This window comes from Ranitomeya imitator, chromosome 3 (genome assembly GCF_032444005.1).
Source record: "Ranitomeya imitator isolate aRanImi1 chromosome 3, aRanImi1.pri, whole genome shotgun sequence".
In the NCBI taxonomy this organism is placed as follows: domain Eukaryota; kingdom Metazoa; phylum Chordata; class Amphibia; order Anura; family Dendrobatidae; genus Ranitomeya; species Ranitomeya imitator.
In genome coordinates this window covers 734,207,914-734,230,124 of record NC_091284.1, presented here as the reverse complement: position 1 = coordinate 734,230,124, position 22,211 = coordinate 734,207,914, and positions in this window count along the sequence as shown.

Below are 22,211 nucleotides of genomic sequence, written 5' to 3'. Positions count from 1 at the left end.
CCTCATTCCTCCTGGTATCTGTTTTGAACTGTACTTCTGTTATGCTGTAATGTCTATTGTCTGTACAAGTCCCCTCTATAATTTGTAAAGCGCTGCGGAATATGTTGGCGCTATATAAATAAAAATTATTATTATTATTATTATGCACCAAATTAGCCAGTAATCTAATAAGGACTACTTACTATTCGTGGTGTGAATCATAAACCTTTTGAACATTTTTCAACGTTTCATCTACCCAGACATCTTAGGAATAGTTTGTGTACTGAAGAAGGTCAGCTGTTTGACCAAAACGTTTATCACCAGTGATTGCTAATAAAATTGATCTTTTCTACAAGTTGAGTGCCAAAAATTTACTTCAACATTTATCTGGTGTGGGAACCTTCTTTTTGAGCACCTTCACAGCTGTGCCATGTTATACATCTTATATATAATTGCCTAGAATACTACTTCCTGCAATTTGTGCCAACTTCCATGGCTTTGTCCGGAGCTAATGTCCGGAGCTAATGTCCGGAGCTAATGTCCGGAGCTAATGTCCGGAGATAAGTGACGTCAACAGTGTCCAGTGTCTGATTGGTTGCCGCCTGCTGCGAGCGACCAATCAGAAACGTGCCGTACTGTGACACACTCCGCCCGCCATTTTGGTGTGATTTTTGAATTTTTACCTCACAGCAAGTTTCTACTGTGTGGAGGCGGGCCCAGTGACGTTGCTCTTCAAGCTCCTGCCGAATTTCAAGTATACAGGTCCTTCTCAAAAAATTAGCATATAGTGTTAAATTTCATTATTTACCATAATGTAATGATTACAATTAAACTTTCATATATTATAGATTCATTATCCACCAACTGAAATTTGTCAGGTCTTTTATTGTTTTAATACTGATGATTTTGGCATACAACTCCTGATAACCCAAAAAACCTGTCTCAATAAATTAGCATATTTCACCCATCCAATCAAATAAAAGTGTTTTTTAATAACAAACAAAAAAACCATCAAATAATAATGTTCAGTTATGCACTCAATACTTGGTCGGGAATCCTTTGGCAGAAATGACTGCTTCAATGCGGCGTGGCATGGAGGCAATCAGCCTGTGACACTGCTGAGATGTTATGGAGGCCCAGGATGCTTCAATAGCGGCCTTAAGCTCATCCAGAGTGTTGGGTCTTGCGTCTCTCAACTTTCTCTTCACAATATCCCACAGATTCTCTATGGGGTTCAGGTCAGGAGAGTTGGCAGGCCAATTGAGCACAGTAATACCATGGTCAGTAAACCATTTACCAGTGGTTTTGGCACTGTGAGCAGGTGCCAGGTCGTGCTGAAAAATGAAATCTTCATCTCCATAAAGCATTTCAGCCGATGGAAGCATGAAGTGCTCCAAAATCTCCTGATAGCTAGCTGCATTGACCCTGCCCTTGATGAAACACAGTGGACCAACACCAGCAGCTGACATGGCACCCCACACCATCACTGACTGTGGGTACTTGACACTGGACTTCAGGCATTTTGGCATTTCCTTCTCCCCAGTCTTCCTCCAGACTCTGGCACCTTGATTTCCGAATGACATGCAAAATTTGCTTTCATCAGAAAAAAGTACTTGGGACCACTTAGCAACAGTCCAGTGCTGCTTCTCTGTAGCCCAGGTCAGGCGCCTCTGCCGCTGTATATGGTTCAAAAGTGGCTTTACCTGGGGAATGCGGCACCTGTAGCCCATTTCCTGCACACGCCTGTGCACGGTGGCTCTGGATGTTTCCACACCAGACTCAGTCCACTGCTTCCTCAGGTTCCCCAAGGTCTGGAATCGGTCCTTCTCCACAATCTTCCTCAGGGTCCGGTCTCCTCTTCTCGTTGTACAGTGTTTTCTGCCACATTGTTTCCTTCCAACAGACTTACCATTGAGGTGCCTTGATACAGCACTCTGGGAACAGCCTATTTGTTGAGAAATTTCTTTCTGGGTCTTACCCTCTTGCTTGAGGGTGTCAATGATGGCCTTCTTGACATCTGTCAGGTCGCTAGTCTTACCCATGATGGGGGTTTTGAGTAATGAACCAGGCAGGGAGTTTATAAAAGCCTCAGGTATCTTTTGCATGTGTTTAGAGTTAATTAGTTGATTCAGAAGATTAGGGTAATAGGTCGTTTAGAGAACCTTTTCTTGATATGCTAATTTATTGAGACAGGTTTTTTGGGTTATCAGGAGTTGTATGCCAAAATCATCAGTATTAAAACAATAAAAGACCTGACAAATTTCAGTTGGTGGATAATGAATCTATAATATATGAAAGTTTAATTGTAATCATTACATTATGGTAAATAATGAAATTTAACACTATATGCTAATTTTTTGAGAAGGACCTGTATATGGATTCTAGACTCCCGATTCTTTAGAATCGGGCTGCCATCTAGTATATATATGATTGGGTAATGGCATGTAAAGGAGGAATAATGAGCACCCCAGATACAAATCTCTACTAAAACCCCCTTGGTTGTAGTGTAAATCAGAATATAAACTTTTTGTGCTACTACTGTATTTCCACAACATTCAGAAGGTCAGCCACTTCATCATGGTGAGGCAAATTCAGCACGTACAATGTGGTTAAAGGTCCTCTTATAGTAGATAGGCAGACATTGGTTGCCGCATGGATTGTTCCTACCAAAACCAGTCACTAGACTGTGCCGATATCTAATTATAGGTATCAGCACAGTGTTGACTACTACTGCACCATAATGTAATTGGATTTTAAATAATTGACATGTTCCATCAGATGCCATGATCACAGATACGTATATAAGGCTCACCTTGTGAAGTGACCCACTAAGCCCCATGTCTGGGTGGGTACATGAACTCAGGCATCAGTGCAGCTGGCAGGATGGCAGGTGGGGAGCAAGGACATGGCACACACTGGAGTCTTGGGACAGCAGGACGAATGAAGTAAATATTCAGAAATGGAAACAAGTAAATTATGATGTGCATAAAAGGAGCAGTACACGAAATTAGAGCACTCATTGTAGGAAAACAGCGATCTGGCACTGCTTTCATCCACATTGTGTGCGTCAAAACAGCAATGATTAACCGTCTTGATGTTGCTCTCCAGGAAACAGTCTAAATAGTAATGTAAGGAGAGAATGGAACACTCACCACTGCGCGTTAAAATAAGCTTTATTTGGGGTTCCAAAAAGAGATGGTGGAGGCAATCACGCTTCTTCTGAGCCACAAAATTAGTGTCTTGAATAGCAATCCGAAGACACTGGTGTGTGTCCTAATGGACCTCCAAAAAATTGCCACAGGTGTTGGAAGTGTCTTGTGCTGCTGGATAAATGACAGGCTATGATAAAGAATGAAGATTTGGTTTATAGTGATGGGCAAACCCTTGGATGTTCGAGTCCGGCCAAACATTTTAAAAAATAGTTTGGTTCGGGTTTCAGAATAGTACCCGAACTCGAACCAAAACTCAGACCCCATTCAGATGAATAGGGAGCATGAATATTCGTTGTTTGCCACGCTATCATCTGTGTTACAGTGTGGCAAATATGGGCTCTCACGCAGCGAGCGGTGCCGTAAGTGAGATGACCAGGGTTCATCAGCTATAAACTTTGGTGACGTTTCTCACTGGAGCTAAGTGCTACATGTTAGGAGTCGAGTTTCCTCTGCTGCACAGGGGGAATCTCGATCCGTGTCTGCTGCGGTCTCCCATTCAGCATCGGCCGCAGTGGGGTCTGCTCAGCGGAGACGTCGCTCCCAGCGGCTCGCTGAGGCTGATTCGGTGCATAGGGTCACTACTGCCTTTTCTGGCTTTCCTATGGTACCCTGCACTGATCTGCGGCGAGCAGGCCTCTCTGGGACTAAGTCCTTATTTACACACACTGAGCATGCCCAGGGCAAGGTCTCCCATTGGAGGTCGAGGGTCACATGTTCGGTCACATGTTCAGGTACTGCAGCGCATCCCATTGGTCCTCCAGGAAGGTCCTGAAAGGGCAAAACTTTGGTAGCAGCTTCCTGTGCTGTAACTATATAAACTGCACATGACCGCACGGCCATGCGCTAGTATCGTCTTTTGTCATATGCTTTGCGCCAATGTGGTCATGCGTTTGTATGTGTTCAGGGACCCGGCTGAAATAAGCCCCTAGAATGCTGGCACCTCCGGCGAGGAGATTGTGTATAAGTGTGTTCAGGGACCCGGCTGAAATAAGCCCCTAGAATGCTGGCTCCTCCGGCGAGGAGATTGTGTATGCATGCATGACCACTCACTGCTCACATCTGGGTAGTTGGCCTGTGCCTCTGTGAAAGTCTAACAGGGCACAGAGCCTGCCTCTCGCGGTTACTCTGTGAAGCTAACAGAGTTGGTATATACCGCCATATAGAGCCGCCATTATTTAGCAGCAGGTACTTTCCTGCACGGTGGATCCCGGGTTACGAACGCACCAATTCCATTTAATAAACAATATATTTGGTGCGTTCCGCCAACCCTAACAGTATACTAGCGCCAGGATCTGGCTAAGTAATGGCGGATGAACAGCGATTGCAGGGGTACATCCAGCTGCTGGAGGGCCGGTTGGCGTCTCTTGAGCGTGCAACCTCGGCGGTGGATGTTACCGCAATAGCTGTTCAGGCTGCTAGCGTGGCTGCAGCAGCTTTACTCACTGCCACCTCTGTTCCGACCCTATCTCACCTTCCTTTGCCTGAGAGATACTCTGGGGACAGTAAGTCCTGTAGGGGTTTCGTGAGCCAATGTGGTATACACCTCGAGCTCCTGGCTGCACGTTTCCCTACTGAGCGGGCAAAGGTGGGATTCATAATCTCCCTCTTGTCGGACAGAGCATTGGAGTGGGCTACGCCGCTGTGGGAGCGCAACGATCATGTGGTGCGGAGTGTTCCTCGATTTCTGGACTCTCTGAAACAGGTCTTTTTAGGACCTCAAGTCACCCATGATACAGCGCTCCAACTGCTGGCTTTGACTCAGGGTTCAACCATGGTCAGCCATTTTGCTGTTCTCTTCCGGACATTAGCGTCTGAGTTGGAATGGCCAGATAAAACCCTCATTCCCGTATTTTGGAGGGGGCTGGCTGACCATGTGAAGGACGCTTTGGCCACTAGGGAGATTCCCGCCACACTGGAGGAGCTCATAGCCATATCTACTCGCATAGACCTTCGTTTTCACGAGTGAAGGTTGGAGCGAGCCCAGTGTAGGCAGAGGTTTCGGCTGGCTCCCACCTTCGCCAAACCTTTGGAATCTCCAGTCCAGGCGTCCGAGTCACATGAGGCCTTAGAGGTGACACGAGCGGGATCCAAGTCTCAGTCCGCCCGTGCACATAAGGTCCGTCATGTTTGCCGGCAGTCAGGACATCTTGCCTCCAAGGGTCCTCAGCGGTCGGGGAAAAGTCTGCGTCTAGTGGCAGTTGGAGGAGGTACACTAGACACGGCGATGTTTGCCTCAAAGTTGTCCTTCAAGGGGACAATTACCATAGGCCCATCCACTCTTATGGTCGAGCTATGCGTGGATTCTGGGGCAGAGGGTAATTTTATGTCTTCCTCTTTTGCCCAGCGTAACGCAATACCCTTGGTGATGCTCGCCAAGCCTGTAACCGAGTGGTAAATGGGTCAACACTACCCTCACAGATTACCCACCAAACCATTCCTTTCACGCTTTCTGTGTCTCCATCACATCAGGAGATAATCTCCCTATTAGTCATTCCTGAGGGAATTTATGAGGTCCTGTTGGGGATACCATGGCTTCGCTACCATTCTCCTCATATTGAGTGTTCCTCTGGGAGAATTTTGGGATGGAGTAAATCCTGCGAGGGTAGATGTCAGAGGGAGTGCGTTCAGGTTGCTACTACACAGGTACCCGCAGATCTTTCCTCTCTCCCCAAGCACTATTGGCCCTATGCAGACGTGTTCTCCAAAAGAGCTGCGGAGACCCTTCTGCCTCACCGCCCCTATGACTGTCCTATTGACCTCTTGCCTGGTGCTGAGCCTCCCCGGGGTCGAGTCTATCCGTTATCTCTCCCGGAGACGGAGGCAATGTCTCAGTACATCCAAAAAAATCTGGCAAGAGGATTCATTAGGAAGTCAGTGTCACCGGCAGGGGCTGGGTTCTTCTTCGTACAGAAGAAGACTGGAGACTTACGTCCATGCATAGACTACAGGGGTCTTAACTCCATCACCGTTAAGAACAAGTACCCATTACCCCTGATATCTGAGCTGTTTGATAGGCTACGGGGAGCGAGAGTATTTACAAAGTTAAATCTGCGGGGTGCTTACAACCTGATTCGCATCCGTGAAGGGGATGAATGGAAGACGGCTTTTAACACCAGGGATGGGCACTATGAATATCTGGTGATGCCCTTTGGGCTCTGTAATGCCCCAGCCGTTTTCCAAGACTTTGTGAACGACATCTTCCGGGATATGCTCACCACCTCGGTCGTAGTCTATCTGGATGATATTCTCATCTTCTCTCCAGATATTGACTCCCATCGGAGAGATGTTCGCAAAGTCTTCGATCTCTTACGGGCAAACTCCCTCTACGCCAAGTTGGAGAAGTGTGTGTTTGAGCAGGAGTCCTTGCCTTTCCTTGGTTACATCATATCTGCCCAGGGTTTGGCTATGGATCCTGCCAAGCTACAGGCTGTAATGGACTGGCAGGAACCCCATTCTCTTAAAGCGGTGCAGCGCTTTATGGGGTTCATTAATTACTATCGCCAGTTCATTCCACACTTCTCAACTTTGGTAGCTCCCTTGGTTGCCCTCACCAAAAAGGGAGCAAATCCCAAGTTGTGGTCAGAGGAGGTCTCCAAAGCCTTTCTCTCGATCAAGTCACACTTCGCTAGCGCTCCCATCTTACATCGCCCCGATGTTGATAAACCATTTATCTTGGAGGTGGATGCCTCATCCGTTGGTGCTGGAGCAGTCCTTTTCCAAAAGGATGCTCAAGGTCGGAAGCATCCTTGCTTCTTCTTCTCCAAGACCTTCACACCAGCGGAGAGGAATTATTCCATCGGGGACAGGGAGTTGCTAGCCATGAAGTTGGCTTTTTCAGAGTGGAGACATCTCTTGGAGGGAGCTCGCTTTCCCTTCCAAGTCTTCACTGACCACAAGGTAGTTAGAAACACGTGTGCACAACCATATGAGGTGCACGGGTAGGTTCCCAAACCGTAATCAGCAAATAATACAAAACCCGGCAAGTCTTGCTATTCAGCGGTGGATGCCGCGATGACAGCACCCATATAGGCTGTAACTTTTCTCTCTGGATATCCAATACTATATTGGTAGCAACCTCCGGGCAGGCCATATAGCCACTTGAATCTATACATTGTCCCAGTAAACGTTACTGATGAAGGTCCAGTTGTGGGAACGAAACGTTTTCTGATTTGGGATAATAAATCTTTCGTTTCTTCACACCACAAAGTTGAGTGCCGGGTTTTGTATTATTCACTGACCACAAGAACTTGGTATATCTACAAACGGCCCAGCGGCTGAATTCTCGCCAGGCTAGATGGTCCCTGTTCTTCTCCCGGTTCCATTTTACTCTCCATATCCTCTCCGGGGAGAAGAACGTTCGTGCAGACGCTCTCTCCCGCTCCGTAGTGTCATCGGAGGAGGAGGAGCCTTGGCTTATTGTCCCTTCTGAGAGCCTGAGGACTGTAGCTCCGGTTTCGCTTGAGTCTGTGCCCCCGGGCAAGACTTTCGTACCAGCTAACTTGCGACCGGAGGTTCTCTCTTGGGCTCACTCCTCCAGAGTGGGTGGGCATTTTGGGACCAAGAGGACATCTGAGCTTTTGGCGAGAACATACTGGTGGCCGCATATGGCCCGAGATGTCAGGGACTATATTCAGGCGTGCGTTTCTTGCGCCCAGAGTCGGTCTCCTCGGCAATGGCCTGCTGGGTTGCTTTACCCTCTACCGGTGGCAGACAGGCCCTGGGAGATGGTTGGGATGGACTTTGTGGTGGGCCTACCCAAGTCGTGTGGCTGCTCCATTATTTGTGTTGTCACCGACCATTTCTCTAAGATGGTGCATTTGGTGCCGCTTCCTCGGTTACCCTCAGCACGGGCCTTGGCGGTGTTGTTCATTAAGCACGTTTTCCGATTGCATGGTATGCCTGATAAGATTGTCAGCGATCGGGGTCCCCAGTTCGCGTCTCGGTTTTGGAGAGAGCTTTGCCGTTTACTCAGCATAGAGTTAAACCTCTCCTCCGCATACCATCCCGAGACGAATGGGTTGGTGGAGAGAACCAACCAGACTCTGGTGACATATTTGCGACATTTCATCTCTGCTAGGCAGGATGACTGGGCATCTTTGCTACCTTGGGCGGAATTTGCCTTGAACAACGCCGTAGCCGATTCCACTGGTCAAACTCCTTTTCTCTTTAATTTCGGCCAGCATCCGCGTGTCCCTGTGCCCATGCCCGTGTCATCCACCGATTCTAGGGTGGCAGACTGGGCGGTGGAGGCACGTGACATCTGGGACCGCACACAGGATGCCATCCGGGCCTCCAAGGAGAGAATGAGGGTTTCGGCTGATACACACCGGCGCCCCGCTCCGGTTTTTGCTCCTGGCGACTTAGTGTGGCTCTCCGCCCGTAACATCAGGCTGCGAGTTGAGTCCACTAAGTTTGCTCCTCGCTACATTGGCCCGTTTAAGGTTCTGGAACAGATCAACCCTGTGGTCTACCGTTTGGCTATTCCTCCACGCCTTGGTATCACCGATACTTTTCACGTTTCCCTCTTAAAGCCCGTTCATTTGTCCCGGTTTTCTGAGTCATCTGCTGGGACATCGGGTTCATCCACGGATGAGTTTGAGGTGAATGCTATTGTGGGGTGCAAGGTGGTACGTGGCAAGAAATTTTATCTGGTGGACTGGAAAGGTCACGGCCCAGAGGATAGAACCTGGGAGCCTGTGGAGCACATTCGGGCTCCGCTGCTTATTGCAGCTTTTGAGCGTAGTGAGGCTCAAGGAGGGGGGGGCCCTAGGAGAGGGGGTAATGTTAGGAGTCGAGTTTCCTCTGCTGCACAAGGGGGAATCTCGATCCGTGTCTGCTGCGGTCTCCCATTCAGCATCGGCCGCAGTGGGGTCTGCTCAGCGGAGACGTCGCTCCCAGTGTCTCGCTGAGGCTGATTCGGTGCATAGGGTCACTACTGCCTTTTCTGGCTTTCCTATGGTACCCTGCACTGATCTGCGGCGAGCAGGCCTCTCTGGGACTAAGTCCTTATTTACACACACTGAGCATGCCCAGGGCAAGGTCTCCCATTGGAGGTCGAGGGTCACATGTTCGGTCACATGTTCAGGTACTGCAGCGCATCCCATTGGTCCTCCAGGAAGGTCCTGAAAGGGCAAAACTTTGGTAGCAGCTTCCTGTGCTGTAACTATATAAACTGCGCATGACCGCACGGCCATGCGCTAGTATTGTCTTTTGTCATATGCTTTGCGCCAATGTGGTCATGCGTTTGTATGTGTTCAGGGACCCGGCTGAAATAAGCCCCTAGAATGCTGGCACCTCCGGCGAGGAGATTGTGTATGCATGCATGACCACTCACTGCTCACATCTGGGTAGTTGGCCTGTGCCTCTGTGAAAGTCTAACAGGGCACAGAGCCTGCCTCTCGCGGTTACTCTGTGAAGCTAACAGAGTTGGTATATACCGCCATATAGAGCCGCCATTATTTAGCAGCAGGTACTTTCCTGCACGGTGGATCCCGGGTTGCGAACACACCAATTCCATTTAATAAACAATATATTTGGTGCGTTCCACCAACCCTAACACTACATACTGCAGGATTGTGATTACGCTCCTGTCACAGAGTGAGGCGGGTGGTGTAGATAGCAGTTGCATCATCCGGATCTTTGTGAGACATATATGGGTTATCTTCACGTCAGACAGGTGAGGGATGTGGTTCTTTATTATTTTTCTTCTTCTACAGTGGGCATTGGCATACAGCGGGGACAAAAGTATTTAGTCAGCCACAAATTGTGCAAGTTCTCCCAATTAAAAAGATGAGAGAGGCCTGTAATTGACATCATAGGTAGACCACAACTATGAGAGTCAAAATGAGAGAACAAATCCAGAAGATCACATTGTCTGATTTTGCAAGATTTATTTTGCAAATTATTGTCGAAATAAGTATTTGGTTACCTAAAAATATGCAAGATGTCTGGCTCTCACAGTCCGGTAACTTCTTCTTTAAGAGGCTCCTCTGTCTTCCACTCATTACTTGTACTAATGGCACCTGCTTGAACTTGTTTTCAGTATAAGAGACACCTGTCCACAACCTCAAACAGTCACACTCCAAACTCCACTATGGTGAAGACCAAAGATCTGTCGAAGGACACCAGAAACAAAATTGTAGCCTTGCACCAGGCTGGGAAGACTGAATCTGCAAGAGTCAAGCAGTTTGGTGTGATGAAATTACTCTGTGGGAGCAATAATAAGAAAATGGAAGACATACAAGACCACTGATAATCTCTCTCGATGTGGGGCTCTACGCAAGATCTCACCCCGTGGGGTCAAAATGATCACAAGAATAATGAGAAAAAATCCCAGAGAAACCACACTTAATGAATGACCTGCATAGAACTGGGACCACCGTAACAAATGCAACCATCAGTAACACAATATGCCGCCAGGGAATCAGATCCTGAAGTGCCAGACGTGTCCCCCTGCTTAAGCCAGTACATGTCCGGGCCGTCTGAAGTTTTTTCAGAGAGCATTTGGATTATCCAGAAGAGTATTGGGAGAATGTCATATGGTCTGATGAAACCAAAGTAGAACTGTTTGGTAGAAACAAAACTCGTCGTGCTTGGAGGAGACAGAATGTTGAGTTGCATCCAAAGAACACCATACCTACTGTGAAGCATGGGGGTGGTAACATCATGCTTTGGGGCTATTTCTCTGCAAAGGGACCAGGACGACTGATCCATGTACATAAAAGAATGAATAGGGCCACGTATCGTGAGATTTTGAGTGCAAACCTCCTTCCATCAGCAAGGGCACTGAAGATGAAACGTGGATGGTCTTTCAGCATAATGATCGCAAGCACACCACCAGAGCAATGAAGGAGTGGCTTCGTAAGAAGCATATGAAGGTTTTGGAGTGGCCTAGCCAGTCTCCAGATATCAACCCCATAGAAAACCTTTGGAGGGAGTTGAAAGTCTGTTTTGCCCAGTGACAGGCCCAAAGCATCACTGCTCTAGAGGAGATCTGCATGGAGGAATGGGCCAACATACCACTAACAGTGTGTGCCAACCTTGTCAAGACTTACAGAAAACGTTTGACCTGTCATTGCCAACAAAGGATATATAACAAAATATTTGGATGAATGAACTTTTGTTAATGACCACCATAATTTGCAAAATAAATCATGCCAAATCAGATAAGGTGAGTTTCTGGATTTGTTTTCTCATTTTGACTCTCATAGTTGTGGTCTGCCTATGATGTTAATTACAGGCCTCTCATCCTTTTAAGTGGGAGAGCTTGCACAACTGGTGGCTAACTAAATATTTGTTTCCCCACTGAAGGGGGTTTAGGCATTAAGGTGAGTATTATGGTTGTTAATTTTCTTTTGCCTTTTACAGGTAAAATGGGTTTAAGTGGATTAGGTGTAAAGGTGAGTATACCTGGCTTTTTATTTTTATTTCAAATAAAAGAGTCTGTGCCATTATTTCAATTAAAGGATTTTATTCTGGCTGTGTTTTTATTTTTACAATCTAACTATGGGATTAGTAATGGGGGCATCTTATAGACCTCTCTCCATTACTAACATCTGGGCTGGAAGTCAGCGGCCATAAAACAGCTGACATCAACCCTGTTATGAACAGGTGATTCAGAACCACAATGGACCTAGTGGTTAAGAGCACACAAAGTGACCTGATAGTTACTAACATAGAACGAGCTCTGAGACGTGGGAACTCTGCTGACCGCAATCCCTAATCCTATCATACCACACTAGAGGTAGCCGTGGATTGCGCCTAACGCTCCCTATGCAACTCGGCACAGCCTGAGAAACTAGCTTGCCCTGAAGACAGAAAAATAAGCCTACCTTGCCTCAGAGAAATTCCCCAAAGGAAAAGGCAGCCCCCCACATATAATGACTGTGAGTTAAGATGAAAATACAAACACAGAGATGAAATAGATTTTAGCAAAGTGAGGCCCGACTTACTGAATAGACCGAGGATAGGAAAGATAGCTTTGCGGTCAACACAAAAACCTACAAACAACCACGCAGAGGGGGCAAAAAGTCCCTCCGCACCGACTAACGGTACGGAGGTGCTCCCTCTGCGTCTCAGAGCTTCCAGCAAGCAAGAAAAACCAATATAGCAAGCTGGACAGAAAATATAGGAAACAAAAGTAACACAAGCAAAACTTAGCAGGGCAGACAGGCCACAAGAACGATCCAGGAGAAAGCAAGACAAATACTGGAACATAGACTGGAGGCCAGGAACAAAGAACTAGGTGGAGTTAAATAGAGCAGCACCTAACGACTTAACCTCGTCACCTGAGGAAAGAAACTCAGAAACCGCAGCCCCACTCACATCTACCAGAGGAAGCTCATAGACAGAACCAGCCGAAGTACCACTCATGACCACAGGAGGGAGCTTGACCACAGAATTCACAACAGTACCCCCCCTTGAGGAGGGGTCACCGAACCCTCACCAGAGCCCCCAGGCCGACCAGGATGAGCCAAATGAAAGGCACGAACCAGATCGGCAGCATGAACATCAGAGGCAAAGACCCAGGAATTATCTTCCTGACCATAACCCTTCCACTTAACCAGGTACTGGAGTTTCCGTCTCGAAATACGAGAATCCCAAATCTTCCCCACTATATACTCCTACTCCCCCTCAACCAAAACCGGGGCAGGAGGATCAACGGATGGAACTACAGGTGCCACGTATCTCCGCAACAATGACCTATGGAATACGTTATGGATGGAAAAAGAAGCTGGAAGGGTTAAACGAAAAGACACAGGATTAAGAACCTCAGAAATCCTATACGGACCAATGAAACGAGGCTTAAACTTAGGAGAGGAAACCTTCATAGGAATATAACGAGCTGACAACCAAACCAAATCCCCAACACGAAGTCGGGGACCCACACAGCGCCTGCGGTTAGCGAAACGTTGAGCCTTCTCCTGAGACAATGTCAAATTGTCCACCACATGAGTCCAAATCTGCTGCAACCTATCCACCACAGTATCCACACCAAGACAGTCATAAGACTCAACCTGCCCTGAAGAGAAACGAGGATGGAAACCAGAATTGCAGAAAAACGGCGAAACCAAAGTAGCCGAGCTGGCCCGATTATTAAGGGCGAACTCAGCCAAAGGCAAAAAGGACACCCAATCATCCTGATCGGCAGAAACAAAACATCTCAGATATGTTTCCAAGGTCCGATTGGTTCGTTCAGTCTGGCCATTTGTCTGAGGATGGAATGCCGAGGAAAAAGACAAATCAATGCCCATCCTAGCACAAAAGGCTCGCCAAAACCTCAAAACAAACTGGGAACCTCTGTCAGAAACGATGTTCTCCGGAATGCCATGTAAACGAACCACATGCTGGAAGAACAATGGCACCAAATCAGAGGAGGAAGGCAATTTAGACAAGGGTACCAAATGGACCATCTTAGAGAAGCGATCACAAACAACCCAAATGACCGACATTTTTTGAGAGACGGCGAGATCCGAAATAAAATCCATAGAGATATGTGTCCAGGGCCTCTTCGGGACCGGCAAGGGCAAAAGCAACCCACTGGCACGAGAACAGCAGGGCTTAGCCCGAGCACAAATCCCACAGGACTGCACAAACGAACGCACATCCCGCGACAGAGATGGCCACCAAAAGGATCTAGCCACCAAATCTCTGGTACCAAAGATTCCAGGATGACCAGCCAACACCGAACAATGAACCTCGGAGATAACTTTACTCGTCCATTTATCAGGGACAAACAGTTTCTCTGCTGGGCAACGGTCAGGTCTATTAGCCTGAAATTTTTGCAGCACCCCCCAAATCAGGGGAGATGGCAGACAAAATTACCCCCTCTTTGAGAATACCCGCCGGCCCAGACAAACCCGGAGAGTCGGCCACAAAACTCCTAGACAGGGCATCCGCCTTCACATTTTTAGAGCCCGGAAGGTACGAAACCACAAAGTCGAAACGGGAGAAAAACAGCGACCAACGAGCCTGTCTAGGATTCAACCGTTTGGCAGACTCGAGATAAGTCAAGTTCTTGTGATCAGTCAAGACCACCACGCGATGCTTAGCTCCTTCAAGCCAATGACGCCACTCCTCGAATGCCCACTTCATGGCCAGCAACTCTCGATTGCCAACATCATAATTACGCTCAGCAGGCGAAAACTTCCTGGAAAAGAAGGCGCATGGTTTCATCACCGAGCCATCAGAACTTCTTTGCGACAAAACAGCCCCTGCTCCAATCTCAGAAGCATCAACCTCGACCTGGAACGGGAGCGAAACATCTGGTTGGCACAACACAGGGGCAGAAGAAAAACGACGCTTCAACTCTTGAAAAGCTTCCACAGCAGCAGAAGACCAATTGACCACATCAGCACCCATCTTGGTTAACTCAGTCAACGGTTTAGCAATACTAGAAAAATTATTGATGAAGCGACGATAAAAATTAGCAAAGCCCAGGAACTTTTGCAGACTCTTCAGAGATGTCGGCTGAGTCCAATCATAAATGGCCTGAACTTTAACAGGGTCCATCTCGATAGTAGAAGGAGAAAAAATGAAACCCAAAAATGAAACCTTCTGAACACCTAAGAGACACTTTGACCCCTTCACAAACAAAGAATTTGCACGCAGAACCTGGAACACCATTCTGACCTGCTTCACGTGAGACTCCCAATCATCCGAGAAGACCAAAATATCATCCAAGTATACAATCAGGAATTTATCCAGGTACTCTCGGAAGATGTCATGCATAAAGGACTGAAACACTGATGGAGCATTAGAAAGCCCGAATGGCATAACCAGGTACTCAAAGTGGCCCTCGGGCGTATTAAATGCTGTTTTCCATTCATCACCCTGTTTAATACGCACAAGATTATACGCACCACGAAGATCTATCTTGGTGAACCAACTAGCCCCCTTAATCCGAGCAAACAAATCAGACAGCAGCGGCAAGGGGTACTGAAATTTGACCGTGATTTTATTTAGAAGGCGGTAATCAATACAAGGTCTCAGTGAACCATCCTTCTTGGCCACAAAAAAGAACCCTGCTCTCAATGGCGACGACGACGGGCGAATATGACCCTTCTCCAAGGATTCCTTTACGTAACTCCGCATAGCGGCGTGCTCAGGCACAGACAAATTAAACAGTCGACCCTTAGGAAACTTACTACCAGGAATCAAATCGATAGCACAATCACAATCCCTATGCGGAGGTAGGGCACTGGACTTGGGCTCATCAAATACATCCCGGTAATCTGACAAGAACTCTGGGACCTCAGAAGGGGTGGATGATGAAATAGACAGAAAAGGAAAATCACCATGTACCCCCTGACAACCCCAGCTGGACACAGACATTGATTTCCAATCCAATACTGGGTTATGGACTTGTAGCCATGGCAACCCCAACACGACCACATCATGCAGATTATGCAACACCAAAAAGCGAATATCCTCCTGATGCACAGGAGCCATGCACATGGTCAGCTGGGTCCAGTACTGAGGCTTATTCTTGGCCAAAGGCGTAGCATCAATTCCTCTCAATGGAATAGGATACTGCAAGGGCTCCAAGAAAAACCCACAGCGCCTAGCATACTCCAAGTCCATCAAATTCAGGGCAGCGCCTGAATCCACAAATGCCATGACAGAATAGGATGACAAAGAGCAGATCAAAGTAACGGACAAAAGAAATTTCGACTGTACCGTACCAATGGTGGCAGACCTAGCGAACCGCTTAGTGCACTTAGGACAATCGGAGATAGCATGAGTGGAATCACCACAGTAAAAACACAGCCCATTCTGACATCTGTGTTCTTGCCGTTCAGCTCTGGTCAAAGTCCTATCGCACTGCATAGGCTCAGGTCCATGCTCAGATAATACCGCCAAATGGTGCACAGTTTTACGCTCACGCAAGCGTCGGCCGATCTGAATGGCCAAAGACATAGACTCATTCAGACCAGCAGGCATAGGAAATCCCACCATGACATCCTTAAGGGCTTCAGAGAGACCTTTTCTGAAAATAGCTGCCAGCGCACATTCATTCCATTGAGTGAGCACAGACCACTTCCTAAACTTCTGACAATATATCTCTATCTCCAGAAAACAAATCAGGAATAGGAATTCTTGGCTCTAACATAGAATTCTGAACCACAAAGTCTTGAATATTTTGTACTCTTGCAGTGAGATGATCCACACAAGAAGACAGATCTTTAATGTCCATCACTACACCTGTGTCCTGAACCACCCAAATGTCTAGGGAAAAAGAAAGAAAGACAAAACACAGTACAGAGAAAAAAATGGTCTTAGAACTTCTCTTTTCCCTCTATTGAGAAGCATTAGTACTTTGGGCCTCCAGTACTGTTATGAACAGGTGATTCAGAACCACAATGGACCTAGTGGTTAAGAGCACACAAAGTTACTAACATAGGACGAGCTCTGAGACGTGGGAACTCTGCTGACCGCAATCCCTAATCCTATCATACCACACTAGAGGTAGCCGTGGATTGCGCCTAATGCTCCCTATGCAACTCGGCACAGCCTGAGAAACTAGCTAGCCCTGAAGGCAGAAAAATAAGCCTACCTTGAATCAGAGAAATTCCCCAAAGGAAAAGGCAGCCCCCCACATATAATGACTGTGAGTTAAGATGAAAATACAAACACAGAGATGAAATAGATTTTAGCAAAGTGAGGCCCGACTTACTGAATAGACCGAGGATAGGAAAGATAGCTTTGCGGTCAACACAAAAACCTACAAACAACCACGCAGAGGGGGCAAAAAGACCCTCCGCACCGACTAACGGTACGGAGGTGCTCCCTCTGCGTCTCAGAGCTTCCAGCAAGCAAGAAAAACCAATATAGCAAGCTGGACAGAAAATATAGGAAACAAAAGTAACACAAGCAAAACTTAGCTTATGCAGGGCAGACAGGCCACAAGAACGATCTAGGAGAAAGCAAGACCAATACTGGAACATAGACTGGAGGCCAGGAACAAAGAACTAGGTGGAGTTAAATAGAGCAGCACCTAACGACTTAACCTCGTCACCTGAGGAAGGAAACTCAGAAACCGCAGCCCCATTCACATCTACCAGAGGAAGCCCATAGACAGAACCAGCCGAAGTACCACTCATGACCACAGGAGGGAGCTTGACCACAGAATTCACAACACAACCCCAAACCTATTACCCTACTTGCCACCACACCAAGGCAAGTGGGAAGAGTCGGGCAAAGAGCCAGAATTGGCGCGTCTAATAGATATACCTTTTCTGGGATGGCTGCAGGCTGCTATTTTTAGGCTGGAGAGCCAATATCCATGACCCCTTTACAGTCTGAAAATACCAGCCCTCATCAAAATGGGGTGGACCCCACACCGATTTTTAAATTATTCATCTAAATAATTTTTTTAAAATGGTGTGGGACCCCTCTACTCCTGATAGCTAGCCATGATAAAGTTGACAGCTGAGGGCTTCAGCCTACAGCTGTCGGTTTTGCCTGCGCTGGTTATCAAAAATCGATGAGGTTCCATGTCATTTTTTATTATTTTTTTATTTATACCACAGGCGCCGGCAGATGAATACTCCCATCAGCGTCACCTGCTCCCACTGTTATTAGCGACAGCAGGCGTACGCTGATGAGAGTAGTACTCTCTCATCAACCGATGCCTGTGACTTGGCGGTAACCTTTTTACCGCCGGTCACAGTTGCTGGCTCATAGAAACTGTAGCTCTCTGACTGGCTGTAACTAACTTACCACCGATCAGAGTTGCCGGCGTTTCTCATGCTGTCACACAGATGACAGCATGGGAAACAGCTGATGTTCAGGCTGCCAAACCCAAACAGTAGCACAGACTTCCTTGAGAAGTCTGTGTTCGGGGTCCATGCATGGACACTAGATGTTCAGTATGAACCCCAAACTTTACTATTTAGGGTCAACATCTCTATTGACTTATTGTTAAGGCATTTCAGAGTGGCTCTGACTCCTTCTTCAGGACACCATGAAGGAGTCAGAATGACTCTGAAACGTGTTGACAAAAAACAAACTCTTCATTCTTCATCATAGCTCGTCATTTAACAAGCAGCGCAGGATACTTCCATCACCAGTGGCAATTCTAATGTACCACTCCCTAGAAGCTGCAGCAGCTGGAATTTAAATATGTATAGTGGTTGCATCTCACCCAACCCTATAAGGTAAGCATAATTGCCCATTGTTCCATCTCTACTACTTGGATACTGCACTTTTGAACCCTTAATCTAATGGACTTTAAAGGGCCTAGGGATCTGATGTTATACAACGGACAACCTGAAAAACTTGATATGGAGCATAAGAGATGGCAGCAGACCAAGGTGAAAAAAGCAAAGCCCAGTCCCGGAAATGGTATGAAGGACAATAATAGAGTGACAAGGACATTAGGTAACTGTCAGCCTACATTTATTTCTTTCAACAACCACATACACATCAATGCTTGTCTTGGCAAACATTTATATGCTCTGTATGGGGAGAGCAGAGTAAATCAATGCCAGATTAACCATGCAGTGGGTTATCTGCTTGAACAGCAAAAGGATCGGTGCTTGCATACAAACAACTTGATCTGTCACTCCTTCTGCATCTATTGGGTGGCAAAATTGGCTGGTTTGCATGACTTCTATGAAATGTGTATGGGGGGACCTGTAAAGAAGGGGGGACCTCGCTCAGCAGGGTATATGGGTGAAGTGTAGGAATAAAGGAAAAATTGGTAACCTTTAAGCTAAACTGTTTTCTTTGCATATTTCTTGCACCATACAAAAAGACAGCTTACACTAGAGATATAACAGATTACAAACTTCTAACTGCCATAGGATTTAGCACTCCGAAGTCATTGACTTTCCATATAATAAGATATTATTCTCCAGTGGCAGATTCTCTTTTGAGGAATCTTTTATATATCTTGAAATAAACACACAGGTTGAATGGAGAATTGAAAATGAATGTATCCATATACAGTATTTTATTGTGGGGCTTCAATCTTTACATATCAAGACGTATTAATAATATATTTTTAAGAGTCTACAAAGATGTAAGTGTCTAGGAATCATCTATGGAGTCTGCTGAATAGACATGAAACAGCAAAGTACTAGAAAAGGTGAAAAATAAATATGAAAACGCAGAAATGTTACATTGTCGTTCTCAGCGTAGATGCTTATATTTTAGATATTGATGCCTAACTTGGTTTTATAATGTTTTTTTACTTTTAATATCACATTATTCTTTTTTCAAATTTGACATCGCTTTTTTCTGACAGTCAAGGCCTGTTTTCAGAAAGAGGTAGACAACGCATTACTGTAACTGAAAAGAAAAGAATGAGTGGGCAGTCGCTATGTAATTAACACAATGATTCAGCAGTTGCCATGAGGACAATTGTACATCAAGAGCAGATATCAAAAAACGCTGGCAATCATGATGAGGATCTTTGAGGAGAAAAAAAATTTGAGGCACACAAATGTGTAGCATGGGCATATTATTGGGGAACCTAGTGAATTTAAAAGGGCACATTGCTTAGGGCAACCCCTGTCAATATACTTTGTTCCAAAGAAACTTGGCGTAAAACACTTTGAAAAGTTGCAAAACGTTGCACAATGGCAAATATTTTATGACTTTTGGCACATGCATGCTAGTTTCGAAAAGCTCCGCCAAAGTGGGTGGAGCTAGAGAGGAGTTAGGGCGTGGCTACAATCACTAGACAAATTCATCAATAGTGACCGCATTTCTTATGCCAAAAGTGGTGCGCATCTCTTAGGCTACGTTCAGACTAGCGTTGTGCGCCGCTGCGTCGGCAACGCAACGCACGACGCACGCAAAAACGCGGCAAAACGCATGCAAAAACGCTGCGTTTTGCGACGCGTGAGTCGTTTTTTGCCGAAAATCGGACGCAAGAAAAATGCAACTTGTTGCGTTTTCTTGGTCCGACGCTTGCGGCAAAAAAGACGCATGCGTCGCACAACGCAACAAACAAAAACGCATGCGTCCCCCATGTTAAACATAGGGGCGCATGACGCGTGCGTCGCCGCTGCGTCGCCCGACGCTAACCTGACGCACACTAGCACAACGCTAGTCTGAACGTAGCCTTAATGAATTTGGCGTATCTTATTTCTGCCTGCCCCTCATTAAAGGGGTTGATTACTACTTTAGAAATCCCCTGTAAACTGACTGCCATAAATAAGCATTTCACAAAATATCTTGCAATCCCAAATCCTTTCCTGTGTTCCTAGCTCTGAAAACTTGAGATTGGGAGTGGCTTATAGGTCCAGTGCTAGTATGGTTGTTATAGGTGCTAAGACCCCAAGAAGAATGTATAGCCCATGTAAAATGCAGTTTGGGGGTGACACAGTCCCTTTAACTATACCGAGACTGGAGCCTTGAGAGACAAAATATACTTATTCATTTAGATGATTAGATTTGTGCAAATAACTGTGAGCAAAATTGTGTGGCAAAACGCCCAGTGCCAAGTCTTACTCTTGAGCTCATTAAAATGGATGCTTCATATTTATAAAATGACTAGAAGATACCGAAATAAAAGTCATAATGGCCATCTTCATAAGAGCTAATATATTCGCATCCATTTTCAGGGAATATGTGGTTTGCCACGAGGTCACTTTTAAAAAGAACATGGTGAAGATGTCTGCTACCTAATGTAGCATTAGCATTAAAATATCACCACCCTTGCAAAACAGCTGTAACGTGACACTATAATGTTCAATTCCTATGACAAAACCGTATTAGAAATTATAATTAATGGGAATATAATTTTGCAGACAGACATCACAATGTTCCTGATTTCCAGATTTTAACACCCTGAAAGGTATTTTATCTCATATAATTCTAATCACATAGGGGCATATGTATCAAGTGATCTTTGGTGCATTGCATCAAAAAGAGTTTCCATCTGTGCAAGTCCAGACATAAGCTATGTACAAGTCTGAGAAGTAAAACAACATCACAATCACCCTCAGCCGCACACATGTATCTTTATTAGTGATGAGCGAGTGTACTCGTTGCTCGGGTTTTCCCCAGCACGCTCTGGTGACCTTTGGTGAGTATTTATGACTGATCGGAGATTTAGTTATTATAGCGGCAGCTGAATGATTTACAGCTACTAGCCTGCTTGATTACATGTGGGGATTCCCTAGCAACCAGGCAACCCCCACATGTACTCCGCCTGGCTAGTAGCTGTAAATCATTCAGCTGTCGCGATGAAAACTAAATCTCCGAGCAGTCATAAATACTCGGAGATCACCCGAGCGTGCTCGGGAAAACCTGAGCAACGAGTATATTCGCTCATGACTAATCCTTATCAAACCTTAACATTACACTACACATACCTCTGCAAACACTAGAAAGACTTAAAGAATGATTGCACTTTTAAGTACCTTTTTTAGAAGCTGCCATGTGTGTGTATATGAGAAGTAACACTATATCTGGTGATTATATGACTGTTATCCTGCCTTTTCACCAATTAGGATTTAGCTCTAATTTGCAATCAACTCTGAGCTGGTGGGAGGAGAAAAAAGTTGCTATTATGTCTCACATATGTAGCAGGCCACAACATTCCTGGTCTTAATTCCTTTTCTATAACATAAAAAACAGCAGTAGAAGTATATAAGAAATTACACAGCAGTACCGAGCAGTGTAAATGTGAATCCAGTTCAAGAGAGAGGAAAACCACATATCCAAGCCCTTTGCACTTCCTGCCGCCTTCAACTCAAAAATATTTCACGGATCCGTACATTCCTAAACCAAGAATCTGCAAAAACCCTAGTCCATGCCCTCATCATCTCCCACCTACTACTGTAATCTCCTGCTCTGTGGCCTCCCCTCTAACACTCTCGCACCCCTCCAATCTATTCTAAACTCTGCTGCCCGACTAATCCACCTGTTCCCCCCGCTATTCCCCGGCCTCTCCACTCTGCCAATTCCTTCACTGGCTCCCCATTACCCAGAGACTCCAGTACAAAAGCCTAACCATGACGTACAAAGCCATCCACAACCTGTCTCCTCCATACATCTGTGACCTCG